This window comes from Benincasa hispida, chromosome 12 (genome assembly GCF_009727055.1).
Source record: "Benincasa hispida cultivar B227 chromosome 12, ASM972705v1, whole genome shotgun sequence".
NCBI classification, from domain to species: Eukaryota; Viridiplantae; Streptophyta; class Magnoliopsida; order Cucurbitales; family Cucurbitaceae; genus Benincasa; species Benincasa hispida.
In genome coordinates, this window is record NC_052360.1 from 17928254 (window position 1) to 17947000 (window position 18747).

Genomic DNA, 18747 nt, shown 5'->3' on the forward strand with positions numbered 1-18747 from the left:
TAGTTAATTTAAAATAATTAAATTAATTAAGTGTCATTATTTTTCATCATAACTAAAATTGAATTTAAAATTTTTCATTTCTAATAATCTTTTTTATTTTAAGAATTAAATTTCATTTCTCATAAATTTATAACCTAGGGATCAAAAAGGTATTTTTCCTAGATTAATGTTTGGTTTTACACTTTTAAACGCTATATATTTTCACACAAACAAAATTAATTTTGAATAATTCAAGGCAAGTTTGAGAATGATTTTGAAAATGACTCATGTAATATGTGGCAAATATTTGAAAACCACTCACAAACATATCCTTAATCGTTCAAAAACTAATTTCTATTATATGAAAATAGTGTTTAATTAAAAGGGTAAACTTAAACATTAAGTTGATTTCAAATTATTAATAATCTCACATGTTTTAAGAGTAACTTAGAACGAGAAAAAAAGTGATTATATTCATTTTAAAATCATTCCAAAAACATACTCTCGAGATAAAAGAATGTACCTTGACCACAGTCCAATGATATAAAGAAGCAGATTCCCATGGCAAAGGGCTTAAAAGTCTTCTAGGAACTCCAGAAGGAAATTATGTTGGAGCACTGAATGATAATGCAGTCCACACTAGAACCATGAGAGGAACTCAACCACCCTAATATGAGAAAAAATGTGTTTAATTAAAATGAGAAAAGTAATGAAGAGCAATATAATTTATAAAAAATAATAATAATTTTAATTCTATGATTATGGTTTAATTTTTTTAGTACAGCCAAAATAGGGATTAACTTGAACATCTGACTTTAAGAGAATGAATACTAAACCATATTCACTTTCGCTACTATTGGTATAGCTTACAATTAGACAATTAGTTATTGGAAGGAACCAATAACAGCTATCACAATAACATATATTAGGTAAGTACTATTACACCGAAGTCCTATAGGTGTAGAATAATGACCAAAATAGTTATTTGTATTATTCTATTTAAGCTTAAGCTTGAGGTTTAGTTGAAAAATGTCGTAGCCTTTTAAATAATTGACAGCCTTTGTAATTTTAAGAAAGTTAATGGTACAATATGAAGTAAAATAGTGTTCGATAAGTTTCAATTTAACTTGATCAACAAGATACATGATTGATAAATTAACACTAATTAATTACCCTTGTTTAGTTATGATATTTTTTTTAGCCAAATTTAGTTATTGATGACTAGAGTAGATACATTGTTTTAGTTGTTTTTATATTTGGATATTGACATTAATATGTATATCTAAATTTATTATAAGAGAGAGTTAAAAATGCATATGATTTGAATTATGAATTATTTTGTTTGCTCTAAAATATTAGAATAATTATAAAAAAAAATGTGTTGACATAGTTGAAATGTTTTGGTGTACCTTCGGATTCCTCTTATCTATATTTATTTAAAAAATATATATACTATAATAAAAAAAAATAGTTGTTCTAAAATCCATAATCGATTAAGATTTTATTACAATTTAAAAACAAAATCATAAACAAAAGATAACAATAAATTTTCAAGGCACAAAAATTTTCAAGGCTAAATCATAAAAAATAATCCAATTTCATCCCCAGTAAAAATATTGAATTTGCAATATTATTTGACGTAGATTCTCTAACATTATTCCAATATTAGAGTAGAAAAGTCTTTAAAATGTTAAACAAAAAGTTGATATTCATACTTGATCGAAGTAAGCGTCGTAGTCTCAGCATCACAGTACTTCAGATTACCGCTTTATTGATGTTCTATCTACATTCTAAAGAACTTCTACTCTTCAAGAGTGTTGTTTTAAAATGTGTGTGAAAGGTTAAAGATAATAGTCTAACAACTAAAAGCCCAGTGATACTTTTGAAACAAATAAGCAAAGTTTAATTTAGGAGTATTTTTCATGTAAAAAAAAAATACTTTTAGTCCCCAAGCTTTCATGAAAGTAACAATTTAGTCATCCAACCTTGGTTTGTAATGATTTAATCCATGTACTTTCAATTTTATGACAATTTAGTTCTTAAATTTTAGAATGTAACAATTTTTAATCCTTGTGCTTTCAAATTTATAACAATTTAGTTTCTAATGTTAAAAAGTTCATCAAAATTAGATGACAATTTTATTATTTTATAATGTTGACTTTGCATTTTGTAAAAATATTGATTCTCTAATTAGCCTATCTATCTATTTATGAAAAAAATCTCATAAAATCGTAAAACCAATTTCTACCCTAGGGACTAAATCTTTAAAAATTTTAAAATACGCAAAGACTAAAAGTTATTATAAAATTGAAAGTATAAGTACTACATCGTTACCAACCAAAATATGGGGACTAAATTGTAATTCTATGAAAGTTTATAGACAATGAGATTTTTAACCTATTTTCAATAATGGGTGAAGCAAATATATATAAAATGATATTATTGAGAAGAAGAAAAAAACCTAGGTGCTCCCTTTGTAACACCTGTCTTGTGCATCCCAAGGATTGTCCAATAAAATTTTAACACGTGACAAATAATTTTTTTAAAACAAAGATATTATATATATATATATTGTGTAAGAAAGGGAGATGCATATAGTTAAGTGCAGCCGATTACATCTAATCATTACCCAATTGAAAAAGTATTTGTTGCATATAACCATTTGTGTAAAGCCAATGAAACTCATATTTCTCCATATTTGGATTCTCTGCTTTGGGAATTTTGTACTCACTTACCAATCCCTGCAATCATTCAACTCTTCAAAACTTAAACATTATATCATTTCAACGGTAAAATTCGATAGTTAAACTGAACATAACTCATGTTTAAAGAATTTTTTTTCACCCCTTCAAATCAAAGATTCAAATCTTCAAAACTCCAACCTCGTTCCATTAAAAAAAAACTCTAAGATATGATAGATAATGTAGTTTGAATGATTTAAAAACAATAATTTTTAAAAGGAAAAATAATTAATTCGAAATTTGGAAGCTGAGTGTAGTTATCATGTTTCAAAATTTTTTAATATTGCATATAAAATCTCAGATAAACACTAAAAACATGCATAAATATTTGCTTTTAAAATTTGATAATAAAATTCTTCAAAATACTACTTTTTTAAGTATTACAAAAAAAAAAAACGACTCTCAATGTATTTCTACAATGATATGATACGATACTCTATTATTAACCTTAAACATAAATCTTTTTTGCTTTACTTTTAGTTTCATTCAAAATGTCTCATACCATTAAAGATAGTTGTCCTAATTTATATATCGCTCTTATCAAGTATGAAACATAAATTAACAAAATTCAACTATTTAATTCAATAAATCTTAGGAACAAGAAATTTGAATTATTGGTGAATAAAAATATTGAAACATATATAGGTTGTTTTCAAATAAAGAAAAATAAGCTAACTTATTTACAAATATAGTAAAATGACCGCGATAAATTTCTATCGCTCGGTGATAGAAGACCATCGATGTCTATCGTTCAATGATAAAAGTGAAATGATCACGATCTATCATTGATAGACAATGATATTTTGCTATATTTGAAAATATTTTCGATAATTATACCATTTAAAGCAATTACTCATATATATATATATATATATATAACTTGCTTTGATAGCTTCTTGAATGAACAAAGCAGACATCAAAATGGCAAAAAGTTCTCCAGCAATTCTTATAAATCTGTTTATTAGATTACAAGCGTTGATTATCGCCAAAAGCATCAATAACATAGCCGTCCATACGCAAACCCTATCAATTATAATCAATCAATCAAACCAAATATTGATCTTTATAATTAACCATTTGGTTTCTTTTTCTTTTCTTTTTTTTTTTTTAATTTTTTAGTTTTTTAACTTATATATTTTTCTTCACTTTTTCTTCTATAAATAAATATTTAATTTTTAGCTAAATTCTAAAAGCAAAAATTGATTTTTTTAGGTCCATTTTGTTAAACATTAGATTTTTTGACTTTTTGTTTTTAAAAACTAAGCCTATAAACATACATTTCATCTCTAAATTTCTGGTTATTTTATCAATGTTTTATGATATTTTCAAAAATCAAGCCAAATTTTGAAAACTAGAAAGATATTTTTTAAAAAAATTTGTTTTTGTTTTTGAAATTTGACTAAAAATTCAACTCTTGTACACTAAAAAAAAGTATAGAACTTTGTAACCAACGAAAAAAATGGGTTTAATTTCAATAAATTCATAACAAAAAAATCGAAATAGTTAAAAATAGACGTTACATCTTAAGTAAACCTAATGAAAGTTTAGGGATACTACCATAATAAATCATTGGGCATAAAATGAAAATTTATTAACCTAAATGCACACCAAACATCAAGAACCAAAAATATTTTTTTTCCAAAATTAAAATTTTATCCCGTCTCTTAAGCCCCCAAAAATTGTTATGGAGTCTTCTACCTATTGATTGAAAATTTTTAAAAATTTAAACTAAATAATACTCTAAAGAAAAAACAAGTAGTAAGTAATTAAAATAAAGAAATTTTTTTATCACTGCAAATTGTGGAAGAATATTCACAATTCATCTTGAATGAAAATTATTTAAGAAAAGTAATTTTTGGGTCTCTAAGGCCTCATTTATTAATTATTTTGTTTTTTGTTTTTTTGTTTTTTTTGTGTTTTAAAATTAAGTCTATGTTCTTTTTCTTTTTTTACAATAATTTGTATCTTTATTAAGTACCATGGTTGAATTCTTAGTCAAATTCGAAAAATAAAAACTACTTTTATTAGTTTTCAAATTTTGGTTTAGATTTTTAAACCATTGGTAAAAAGTAGATAATTAAGAAAGAAATTTGGAGGTGAAAGCAATGTTTATAGGCTTAATTTTCAAAAATAAAAACAAAAAAATCAAATGATTACCAAACGGAACCTAAGTTTTTTTGTCTACTTTTTCTTTTAGTTCCTAGATTTCAAAATGTTACACTTTTATCTTGGAGTTTTGAATTTATTTTGATTGGATCCCTAAGCTTCAAAATGTTACATTTTCAAATCAATACTCCAATCAAAATGCAATTGAAAAATGTAACTTTTAAAATTCAAGTACAAAAAATAATATTATAAATTCAAAGACTCGAGAGTAAAAATGTAACATTTTGAAACTTAAGAACCAAATGAAAATTAGACTAAAACACCCATGACCAAAAAGGTATTTTCCTCAAAATTATTATTATCATTTTACCAAGCTTGATAAAAATTGACTTGAAATTAATTAAACTAACTAAAAGAACTAATTTGAAGATTTATTAAAAGTTTAGATACTAAATTTAGACATTTAAAAAATGTATGAAGATTCAAATTAAGATGAGACAAGCTAAAGTGATCAGCTTAGTTTAACGGTAATTGACATATTTAAAATTGTTATCAAAGCTAATATGTCATTGTATCCTACAATGACACACGATACGATATTTTTTATTTGTAATATATCATCATAATATGTGATCAATGTCAATTTAGAACTGACATCTAAGACATAAATTGTTATAGTAGATCTTCGATTCGTGATCCAACTATTTTTTGTAATTTTCAATAAGTCCTTACCATCCGGCCCAAGCGAGGAAGAGTTCTCTTCCCAAATCTTTCCTAACTTTTGCAAAGTTGAACAAATAAGTGTACATAACAATGGTGGGTTCTGCAACTCCTACAAAAAGAAGAGGTTGGCCACCAAAGATGGAATGAATAATGCCACAAATGGCTGTAGAAGCCAAAGTTTCAACTGTGCTTAACCTTCCATCTGTTAAAAAAATAAAAAATAAATAAAATAACTCACATTTAGCATAAGGATTTATACCCACATGTTGTCAATAGAGACGTTGAGATCTCGATTTTATAAAAATGTCGATAAAAATTTTGATAAAATGTGTTATGATGTAGTAAACCTTCAAGAATTAAAAAAAAAAACTAAATCAATACATAAACCTTTTATACACTTCTTAAATCAGTTAAAATGCTTGTTGTAATATTATATTCATGTTAGGTTATATTTGCTTGCTATTTTTTTGAAAAATTTTCAATTTTGGTTCACTTTTCATCGATATTGAATCTATGGATATGTAGAATAATCGATGGAAATATCAAGATTTCAATTGCTCGCCAAAAGCAATGACGGGCAACGTGGAAGCAAAAAAGATGTACATAGTTGGCGCCAAAATCCTTTCAACACAAGAATACCAAATGTGAGTTTTTTTTTTTTTTTTTGTTAAAATATTGGATATTCGTAATAGATAGAACAATAAGTAAAAAATTTTTAAAATATAGTAATCTTTAAAATATTTGCAAATATAGAAATATTTATTAATCAATTTTTGAATTTTTTTCTAATTTCTAATTTTGCGGTTTCTTGTTTTGTTGCATGCCTTCTTCCTTTTTTTTATTTTTTATTTTCTTTCATTTTCTCTAATTTTTTCTTTCCTTCCTTTTTTTTATTTTCTTTCCTTTTCTCTCCTTTTTAATTTTATTTTCTTTCTCCAATTTTTTGTTTTTTTAATATTCTTTCCTTTCTTCGATTTTTTATTTTTTTAATTTTCTTTGTTTTCTTCGGTTTACTTTTATTTCTTTTGTTTTCTTTTTTTTCTCCAGTTTTTGCTTCCATCTCCCAATCTCCTCATCTCTCCAAACATTACATAATACATAAATAGCAATAGAAAATATCATTAGTAATAATTATCAATGATATCCTTTATGACTATCAATGTAAAAGGATATCATTCTATATACCTATAAGCATCAATAACGACATACAAACACACTACATGTATCAATAAATTAATCAAAAGCCCCCGATTATTTACAAACAAGTATAATATAATATCAAATTCAAACAACAAAAAGCATCAAAACATTACAATGGTCTGCTCTCGATTCCTTACTCATTCTAACAAATGTCATATTATATTCCCATTAATCTTTATTACACTCCGGCCTCCCAAACAACCTCTAAGATCAACAGTCCATTTAGGGAAATAATTACGCTAGATACCAAATAACTTGAACCTTCGCACACACATAGTAGTGTCGTGAGGAACACAATTCAGTTTTGTCACAAAAGTAATTTCGTGGAAAAACCTTGCTACCTTTCTAACATTTTTAATTAAGCATTGGACTTCACACATAGATCTGTTGATGTCATTCTCTAGGCATGAACATTCCTCTTCATTTTTAACAAGCTCATCATGGATGAAATATTCTTAAATCGACCTACAAATCTAAAGATTTGGTTGCCGACTACTCTAACAGATCTGGAGAAATCACTTGAAAATACGTAACACACTATACAGATATTATATGTAACGTCCTAGTAAAGTCAAAGACAGCAAAAAAGCAACAGAGAGTAAATCAAGAATCAAACCAATAGCTTAAACACCAAACCAAATGTTTGTAGCTGCAGTCAATCTACCAAGCACACCAACCAACTCCCCCTTCTGGCTTGAAAAAAATATCATAAAGAAGGCCCACCCTGATTTTGATCAACAGCAGCATATCTCATCAGATTCATCAGCACGGTAATCTCACACTTTCGATCAAAGGCATGACCAATAACATCATTGAGCATTCTAAATTCCTCAGACAATTAATGCATAAGATGATGTTCAAAAGAGGACGTGACAAACTCAGCACTTAGTGTTGATAGAAGTATAATCGTGCAACATATGCATTCAGAATTAATAAACACTCTAATTACATTTAATTTGAGTTCTAAAAGCATGCAAAATAAATTTAAACACATACATTTGAAGAATTCCTCCAGTTCCAAGTTGCTTCTCCTGAATCCAAAGTTTCAAATCTTCAATGAACCACCAAGAGATCTTCTCTACTGTTCTCAGTCTTGAATTTGAATGGTGGAACTTAAGATTGAAATGAAATGAGAAGGGATTACAGAGGATTTGTGATGAAGATGAACTTTCGGCAGAAAACTCACTTTTCCAGCAATTCATCATCTTTCATATGAAAACTTTAGATGTTTTTAATACATCCAATACATGCAAAAATGAAATAAGAATCCAATTAACACTTAAATTGAAAGAATTTATGGACTAGATGTTTGAATATTGTCAAAACACATCAAATTATCCAAATTATCCAATATCTTGATTTCCATTTTTCATTTTAATTAATTAAACTTAAAAATCATAATTTAATTTCTGAAATTGAATAAAAATGAAATTAATTTGATTTTAATTAATTAAACAAATTTAATTAATTAAATAATAATTTAATATCAAATATTAAATTAATCAAACGCCTAATTTAAAACATGGATTCTATTCATGTAATTAATATTTAAATAATATAAACTCTCGAATTTTGTTTAATTTCGATAAATTAAACATTTAATTATATCAAATATAATTATACAAACCCTTTTACTCTAATTTGCAATTTGAACACTTCAAATTGAAATCATTTTAAATTCACTCAATTTACTAATTCAATTTGTTCATATTTTATGAGTTAGTAGAGGGACCTTATGGACCTACAGATCATGAGTTCCATATTTGAGATTAATTGGCTAAAACTCTTTAGACCGAATTAATCAATATTCGTTAACTACCGAGTCATACCACTATAGCTTGTTAGTTGTACTCTCCGTAGATATATTTGTGTCCACTTGATTTAACCATAACCAATAAGTCGACCCTTCACAGGTTTTTGTAATAACGGTTGGGTCAAAATGTTGTTTTATCCCTGAAATTACATCTTGCTCCTTAGGTTCCACTTATCCTCTAATGAACAATTGGTTTGTGATCCAATCACTAAATCGGATCCCTTTCAGGCCAATGAGAGGGTGGGGCCCTTGTTCAAGACTTGGATTCAACACTTAAGAGAACAACCGTCCTCCTATCCCTAAATCGGGTAGGCATGAATTCCCTCTTTTGCCCTATGTCCCCAACTATCTACCTGGTCTTTCCCTTGAAAAGGGAAGCTTATTGAGTCGACATTGTTGAGCCAAGCCTCGCCTATGCAAATCTAAGAATAATCCTGAATAAACCGAAGTTCATAGTTAGCTCTGGATTAAGTTCAAGTTACCAAGGTCATTTAAGTGGTCTTAAACAGTAAATGACGTTATAAAGTAAAAATGACTTATTTCTTGGTCTGATCTTATGCAAACTCATTGCATAGGATGCCCCCACTCCTCATGTCAATACATGAAAAAATCAGGATCATCTCATTTGTAGCATTTTACAAAAAATTGTATCAATACAGAGTGAGTTGTATCCAATAGTGTTACCAAAATAGGGTACCCAACCTTATTCGTATACTATAGATCGTTTTGGCTATTTACTCAAACTTGATCCATCTTTATGTCTCCACATAAAGTTCAAGTATTCATATAGTAGCCATGGATTTTAGTTTATTGGATTTACTCTTTATAAATGTAATTTACAAATTCAATAACAATTTACTATGAAAAGGTCGAGCTTTTAGGATAACAATATTCCACAAATCAGCCAGGGATACGCAATAGGTAATTGGAGAGCTTTTGAACCCATGTGCCTCTATAGTTGTCCAATGACAAATGCCTCATAGTCAAAAGTAGCACATTTTTCAATTTGAAATAATAGTGTAGCCATAGAAACTGATAGAACAGGGTGATGTGACGAAGGACACCATTTTGCAATCCCGATGCAAAACAACACAACATATTTTGCACTGAGATTAGTAGAAGTAAGTTGTCTAGCCTTGGGCCAAGCCTTTTTCAACCCTCCAGTCAGTTCAAAAACTAATTCCCTCATAGAAGGACGTAACTCTTGTGTGTTGGGAGGAAAGTTACCTACTAAATATTATTGATAAACATGTTTTATGTTAACAAAAAAATTAATTATTATTTTGTAATATTATAGAATTTATAGGATAAATTGAAATGTTAGACCCTTTGTTTGGAGAAAGAATTTAAGTATTATGGTTTATAATCTGAATGCATTCTCTATAGTTTGATAAAAACTTCAAATATAGTCCCTACGGTAGGAACTACTTAAGAGAATTTAACTATCATAGGGACTATATATGAAATTTTATCAAACCTTAAGGACTAATACCTTAAAACTTTCTATTTTCTGTTTAAAAATACCTATGAAATTTCAAAAGTTTGAAAAAATAGGCTTAAACCTAAAAAATAAATAAATAAATAAATTTCAAAAATACCATCATCATTAATTGTTTCAAAATTATTTTAAACTTACAAAATTTTATAAAATATCTTTAAACTTTAAGAGAAGTTAAAAAAAATATCCTACTATTAATATATAATATGAACAGAAACCAGGAACACGCATAAATACTTATAATTTCTCAAAATTACATTAATATCCTCATTTAAAAAAATTAAAAATGTTATTTAGTGTATTACACATCTCATCACTTCTCTAACAAGGGATCCGACGATACAACAAAACAATATGCACTTGAATAATAATAATAAAAAAAATAATTGTTGAACCGAGCAATAGCACCAAAGACTTGCATACAAAGAGTGTGACATTTGACATGGAGTTAGATCTGGATGGATTCGAACCATCACCCTCTCAATTCCCGTGAGCGCTCTCCCATTTTTGAGCTTACAGATCTATTATTTACCAAGTATCCATCTCAAAACACACACTTACAATACTACTAGTAATAATAATAAATAAAATAAAATAAATAAACACTTGTTACAAACTTACATAAGTTTGTTATATATATATATAAACTGAAATAAAATATATACAACAATAAAAAAAAATCAATAAATCAATAGATTTTTTTAAAAAGGTATTTTCTTAAAACCAAGATCCTCAATCCAAACGGAACCCCAATTTCCATCCCTCCCGCATTGGATATCAATTGAAGACCCATCTTACTGTCTTCCTCATCATCCATGGCCATTCTCCCCCGTCCATCTCTCCTTACCGATTCCCCTCTCAAATCTCTCCCAAGCAGTCACCCAGTTCACTCTACACTCCCAAGAAAGTTAGTTGGTCGTTGGTCGCTGTATCTCTCACACTTCACTCGTTCATTAATAGCTGTGGCTGTATTCTTTCTTGATCGAATTTCAAGTTCTACTTATAGAAAATGTGTTATACAGAACTAAATAAATTAAATTTATAAGTTATAAGAAAACAAATTTAACTCTGAGTTATACTGGAGAACCCTAGCTAACTCGGTCGAGTTGGTCCAAAAAATTGAACCCAATCCAAAATGAACCTAACCAACAGAGGCTTACATTCTCAATAATCTAACAAAAATCCAATCACAATGTACTCTTCACACTATTTTGATAAGCTGATCGTTCTAAATTCTTTTGTTACCTATAAAAATTAAACCTTCAAGAGTTTCTTTTCAAAAATCAAAACGAAATGCCCTATGGACATTATTATTCCGAAACCAGCGACTTCATAATTCACACCATTGCAACATAGTGGAAGGTACTTAGAAAATAAGTTCACTTTCCATCGAACTTTCATACTTTCGTTATTTGAATACTCTCTCTTTCACCGTTCTTTTCAAAGTAACAAAGTCACAGGAAAACAAAAGTTACTTAAGCAGAATAAACATGTAACAAAGACAAAATGAAACCAATAAACCTTAGCTTAGCTTAGCTTCATAAATCAGTACCTTAGCTTCATAATAAATCCACAAAGATGTTCCATGTCTACATATCAAAAGAACATAAATAAAAAACTGTGCTTCAAATTACAAGAAGCTTCTAAGAAATCTAGAATAACAAAGAAAATACTTCATAAATAAAATCTCAAGAAAAATCAATGCACTATTTGCGCAATCCCTAAAGGAAATCTTCTCTACAAACAAATTAACATATCATGAACATGACTATACTCTGATTTTCATTGGATATTAAGAAGTATTGTATTATACGGAACTAGAAAATAAATGATGAATTCAGATGCAGATAAAGATCAAAAGCATTATATAGACCTTCCATTTAAAAAAGACACGGCAGAAACGGGTTGAGGCTTCTTCCAGATTCCAACCTCCTTCCAACCCACGAGCAACCGTTCTCCAGGGCCAAATAGCTTGCCATTCCGCAGCGCATCTTGGCTATCGAGCAATTAGTGATGGAGTCTTCCAAATCTAATAATAAACATCTAAAGAAAACTAAACTACAGACATACATAAGTTCCGACGTACGCACATACTTCAATACTGAAAAACCTTACAAAATATTCACTCAACGGGAAGCTCGAAAGTACCAAAACTTTACAAGAGCAATATGTTCTTATTAAACCAATACTAGACAAGAAAAAGATTCCGAACATAATTTAACTGTAAGCAGCTAAACAATAAGTAGATCAACACAAATCGTTTTAACTTTTAAAATGGAAAATTTGTATGAATAGCCCAATATTTGAACCCAAAATATCAAATGAATTTTTTTAAAAAAAAACTAATGTCAAATGACCCTCTGTTGACGCCATACCTTACCAGATTAGGAAATTGCCCTCCCCTTTATCTTCCATACGCTTTTATTAAAATTGCTTCAAGTGTAACGACTTTCTTATATTGCTCATTCTATCTTCTATAATTCGAACGATCTCGCTGCATTTGAAATCCATCAAACATTCCTTGCAAAACCATCCATCAGCTGCCGATAAATCGAATCCTTGGGTAAGTAAATTTAATCTTTGTCGTGCATGTTGTGTCTGTTTAGGTTTTGGGTTGGAATCAGTCAGCCATTTTGAGGTTTAGTAGTCGGTTGTATCTTTATGGTTCTTGTTTATTTTTTGGATTTCAATGTGTTCAGTGGCATTGAGGATGAAGATGGGTTATAATTAGAGCCAAATAAGGTGAAGGACATTGAAGAACATGTTCAATAAAGGTGAGCGAGATCGGCGAGAGCATAATTTGAGAGAGCGATATTTACGAGAGTGATATACGCGAGAGCAAGATAAGCTAGAGCAAGACAAGCAAAAGTGTTACTAGTGAGAGTGAGCCTAGCAAGACCTAAACAAAATGTATGTTTACTGATTTTTTTTAAGAACCTGTTAACTGATTGATTGAATGTTTATTTCATGCAGAAGCAATTTAAGATGTCAAAAGGTTTCAAAATACGTGAAGTTGATCGATTTTCTGGACAAGTAATGAGTTTGGCTGATGTTGCAAATGTCAACAAGATTGTGAAAGAGAAGCTTACTCGACGACAGTTAGCGATGTTCAAGGGAACAATTTTTTGGTGATTCGTAGACATTGACATAGTATTCAACACCCATTTGTCCACTATATGCTGTTGTGGGAAGTGAAGAAGAAGAGAGTCGACCCGATCAGCTTCTTCGTTAGAGGAAAGGTCGTCACATTTTCAAAAGATAATTCTTTGTTAATTATTGGTTTGTGGCAGTTCCCTATACGAGTTGTTCGGAGTAAGGAGTCCTCACAAGAACTTGCAAAAAAGTACTTTAGTTCAGTCAATTTCAGACTCATTCCACATCAATTTACTAGAAGAAGAATACGAGAAGTTGGAGTTTGAAAACAATGATGATGTTGTTAAGATCACCTTAGTGTACTACACATAGGTTGCAATGATGGGAAAGAACAAGTAGAAAAGTGTAGTTGAATGTAGCCTATTTTGAGGACGTTGAGGACATAGATGGTTTCCATTGCACGCCACGCTTTATCGTAACTTATGTTTTAATGTTTCAACAACCATGCAGCAAAAGAAAACATAATCATTGAGCACTCTAATTCATCAATTTTAGCTTTAAACTAAGCATGTTCATCAAGCGAAAAGAGGATTTCGTAAATACCTATGAAGATCTTCTTGAATCTTCAAATTAACCTACAATCTTCTCCTCTTTCGATCGTGAACCATCACAAGGTCTTCCCTACTATCCTCTAGGAACCTTAGATTGAGTTGTGAGACTCAAAATGAGTTGGATTAAGGGAAGATTGAGGGAGAACACACTGGTTTTCATTGAAGGTTTGAAGAACATTTCTCTAAGATTTCTCAGCCTAAACTTTTTTGTGCATTGCCTCATTCTCTAGCAAAAACGGATGATTTTTTTCATACTACCCATGCAATCTGATTGCATAAACGGTAGGCACCTCTTACTTGAAGGATTAAATGGAATTTGGGGACTTGTGTGGAGAAAACCCACTTTGACTTGAAATTCAATTTTAAAACACAAAACCCACTAAATTAGGGGGAAAAAATTGATTTTGCGTTTTCAAAATTGATTTTAAACAATTAATAGGATTCGTTAAAACCCTATTTCAATCTAATTAAATAAAAAAAAATTAATTTTTCTAAATTTGAATTTTCACAAAATTCAAATTTTCAATTTAATTAATTAAACAATTTAATTAATTTTACTAATTTAATATAAAATATTAAATTAATTAAACACCAATTTCATTACCATTAATACATATTCATGCAATTTTGATATTTAAATTGGATTTAAATATCAACCTGTTCTCCAATTTCAGTTAATTCAATAATTAAACAAGTAATTATATCGCACATAATTACGAATTCCCTTAATTCGAATTTAAACGTTTCAAATTAACTCATTATGCTATTCTAAGGTTTATTCTGTTTGTGAGCTAATAGAGGGACCTAATAGACGATCATGGGTTCCAACAATGCGAGATTAACTGGCTAAACTCTTTAAACCAAATTAATCCCCATTTATTAACTATCGGGTCATTCCATTGAAGCCCAGTTTGCACTCCCCTCACCCAAAATTTCCTCTTGTTCCTTAAGTTCCACTGATCCTCTAATGAACAATTGGTTTGAGATCCAATCATCAAACTGAATCCCTCTTGAGCCAATGAGAGGGTAGGGCCCCTTGTTCAAGATCCGGAGTCAGCACTTAAAGAAACAACCTATCTATTATCCCTGAAAGCGGGTAGGAGTGAATTCCATCATGCACCTTATGTCCTCAGCTATCTACCCAGTCTTACACCTGAAATGGGAGGCTTATTGAGCCAGTACTGTTAAGTCAACTTTCACCTACGCAAATCTAAGGATAATTCCGAATAAACAAGAGTTCATAGTTAGCTCAGAATTAAGGTTAAGTTACCTAAGTCATCGCTTTGAAATATTCAATCTTAAACAGTAAACAGCGTTAGAAAGTAAGAGTAACTTATTTCTTAGTCCAATTTTATGAAAATTCATTGCACAGGACACCCCCACTTCTCATGTCTCTACATGAACAAATTAGGATCACTTCATTTGTAGCACTTTACAATGATTGTAACAACTATAAAGTGTGTCACATCCAATAGTGTTACCAAAATAAGGTACCCAGCCTTGTTCATATATTATAGACCATTTTTGCTATTTACTCGAACTTGATCCACTCTTATGTCTCCACATAAAGTTCAAGTGCTCATGCAATAGCCATGGATCTTTTAGTTTATTGGATTTATTTCTAAAACGAAATAAGCAATTCATATATTCAATAACAACTTTACTGAATCAAACTTCAATAACAACTTTTATTTACAAAATAAGTTTATCATTTACAAACCACGAGTTTTAGGACATAAAATCCAACAAACTCCCACTTGGACAAACTCCAGCGGTGACAAACATATGTATATATAATGTTGGGTTTTTTAGTTTTAGAGAAAAATACAATAAACTAGGGCATCACATACTCATAGTTTGCCTTAGGTATCACATATGATAGTTTTCCTTAGGTATCACATACCCATTGGTTTTTCACCATCTTGTCCTAGGTTATACAACTCACAGTCCTAGTCTCACTAGGTGACCCTTAAATACTTTAGCCAAGAGAATCGCTATAAATATATCAGCATATAGTCTACTTCTTATTCAGACAAAATTAAGGAATGCATCTTATATCCACAACTTCTTGTTACTCGATGCTCTTATCAAGAACTGATTACTTGAGTTTCCACTAAACCCAAATTATGGCTAGGCTGTCATACAATCCTCCCACTACATCGAGGCACCCTCAACTCTTTGAGTAAGATGCATCTGACTTGTCTTAACAACGTTTGTTACAAGGTCAGCTCAATTAATAACTCTTATTGATATTTATTTTGCATTTATGGAAATTAGATATAATAAATGATGATCTCTAAAATTTAGCATTTGTCGACACAAATATTTGATTTTCTTCTAAATTTGAAGAAGTACACCACTTTCTTTTTTAATGATATTCCAATACCTTAGGGTTCGACACTAACACATGTGCCGATCTTTTCCCATATTTCTGAAATTTGTGAACACCCTTTACATGTCATAAACAGCCTTTATGACCTCTTCATATCTCATGTGGAGTATTAAAAAACACCTTAAAATGGAATGATGCTAAAAAAAGTATATAACAATCACTACTGTGTATCCCCAAAACGATTAAGGCAACTAGGTGTAAAAAGTTTATTATTGGACTCCATGTTCTATCAAAAAAGTCCTGGAAATCTCATATTCTCTATACTCTATATCTCGATTTGATCGAACTGTTTCGATTTATTTTTACCTAATAGATTTTATACACCTTGAATCTTTCAAGTGTTTTAAATTTATGATTTCGGTAAACATAACTGTACGTTGAATAATCATCACTGAAATATTCATTCCCTTCCTTATGCTTTGACATTCACCAGACCATGAAGATCTAAATGTATGAGCTTAGGGTTCTTTAGTTCTTAAAATTTTTGGTCATCTTATCTCCAAGATAAGTCACACTATGGTTTGTCTTCTAACTTATTTAGATGACCACTTTTAACCTTGTCATTAATCCTATTAAGACTTACATGACCAAATTTTAATTGTCAAAGATATCCTGAAGAAACCGTTGCCTTTTTGTTTTTCAGCCATTTAAATATCTAAATATTTGAAATGGTTTTATCTTAGTTGGTTTTAACATAGAATTTGCTTCATAGTAGAACAAATATAAAATATTTCTTTTGCTAATGAATATTTTTTTTGCTAATGAATCAAACTTCAATAACAACTTTATTAATTTACAAAATAAGTTTATCGTTTACAAACCACGAGTTTTAGGACATAAAACCCAACATGTATATGTCACACTTTGCCCCTTAGTGAGAGCATAGGCAGTTTTCCTTACACGCCACGTTTTGTCGTAACTTGTGTTTACGTTGTACTCTTTCCTCATATCCTCAATGATGTGACGAGATTTATAAACACATCCTACACCTATAAACTTTTCTTTGATTAGCTAACCAACTACCACGGTCGTTTCTTGTCTATGGTCATGATTCAGAATTCCAATAGAACATATATCACACCTGAACATATATCACACCTTAAGATTTTCTTGCACGAAGGCTCCACCTACAAGTCTCCCCTATTCATTTGACAGTGAACAATGACTTGCTTAACTTCCTGACCTTATATTCAAAATTATTGTTGATGGACAGAGTACATACTTTCATTTTCAAGTAATTTGTATTTAAAAAAAAAAAGTTAACAAACTTCAAATGAAGAGGTACCAAGCATAATCAATTCTCTTCTACGACATGAAGACATAGATTGTGGAACCACCAAAGTCACTGCATGACCATTCACCTCTGTAGGACCACAATCTATTTCATTCAATCATGTCAATTGGTCATTATCATCCACTGAAGGACCACGCTTCTCTACAGGACCACAATCCATTGAATTCAACTATGCTAATCTCCCATTACCACATACTAATCAGTTACACTGAGTTTCTCTTTCCAAGTTCCATGAATTAGTGCAATCATTGTCTATTGATAATGTTGATGGTAGAACATTCTTAGATAATAGAATATCATCCTCTTCCCGATTAAACTCCCTTGTATTGTCTGTCTACACCTGTATCATCATAATTCATATTCACATTTTCGTCATGGTTCGATTTTAACGTCACAAATAGCTAAACTCTACATAGATCTTCTGGAAATAGAAGGAAGCAGACATCACCATTGTTCTGTATGTACCGTGGAGGTACTTCATAGTCAAGCTTTTATTTAACTCTCATGATAACATCAAACTCTGAAGGCCTTACGTCTATAACCTTGGGCTTTAAGTTCTTCATACTTCAATGTAATAGGCACAATGGTCCCTATCAGCTCGCCTCCAATATACAAATTTTGGTTCTCATCCCAATCACCTCTGTAACGAATGAGTAGACACTTTTCTACCATCATATAAAGCAAGAGAACATTTGTCATTAAGTTGTACAAGCAAGTGAATATCAATCCAATATATAATTTCAATTATGACCTCGCTTTCGTTTTCTCTCGCTCTCTCTCACTTTTTCTCTCGGTGTCTCACTCAAACCCTAAACTAACTTTTGGTAATGATCTCTCACTCTCACTCTCCCACTGGTTTCACTCAAACCTTTATTCTCGCTCTCACTCTCCCACTACACAATTTCCCTTTCGTAATATGCTCTTTCAATACTTTTTCTGAGAGAACACAGCTCCAACAAACACCTAAAGAACTTGCCAACACCTAAATAACTTTTAGTTCTAAATCTAACTTTATCCAAACCGTAGAGACCAAATTTGCAATTTAACCTAATTTATAATACATTGCATAATAAATATTTTATTTTAAAAAAAATTAATTAAATTTATAATATGACATATTGTATTTCTAAATGTTTTTATCTTTATTTAATATAATTCTACATTTTAAATTTTAAAATTCAAATTCTAGATTTAATGAAAACATAAAAATGTTGTTTCTCAAAATTTGCATTGTTTGGATACATAATCCGATAACAATTTTCAAGACCAAAATTCAAGTTGTCTTATTTGTCAACCA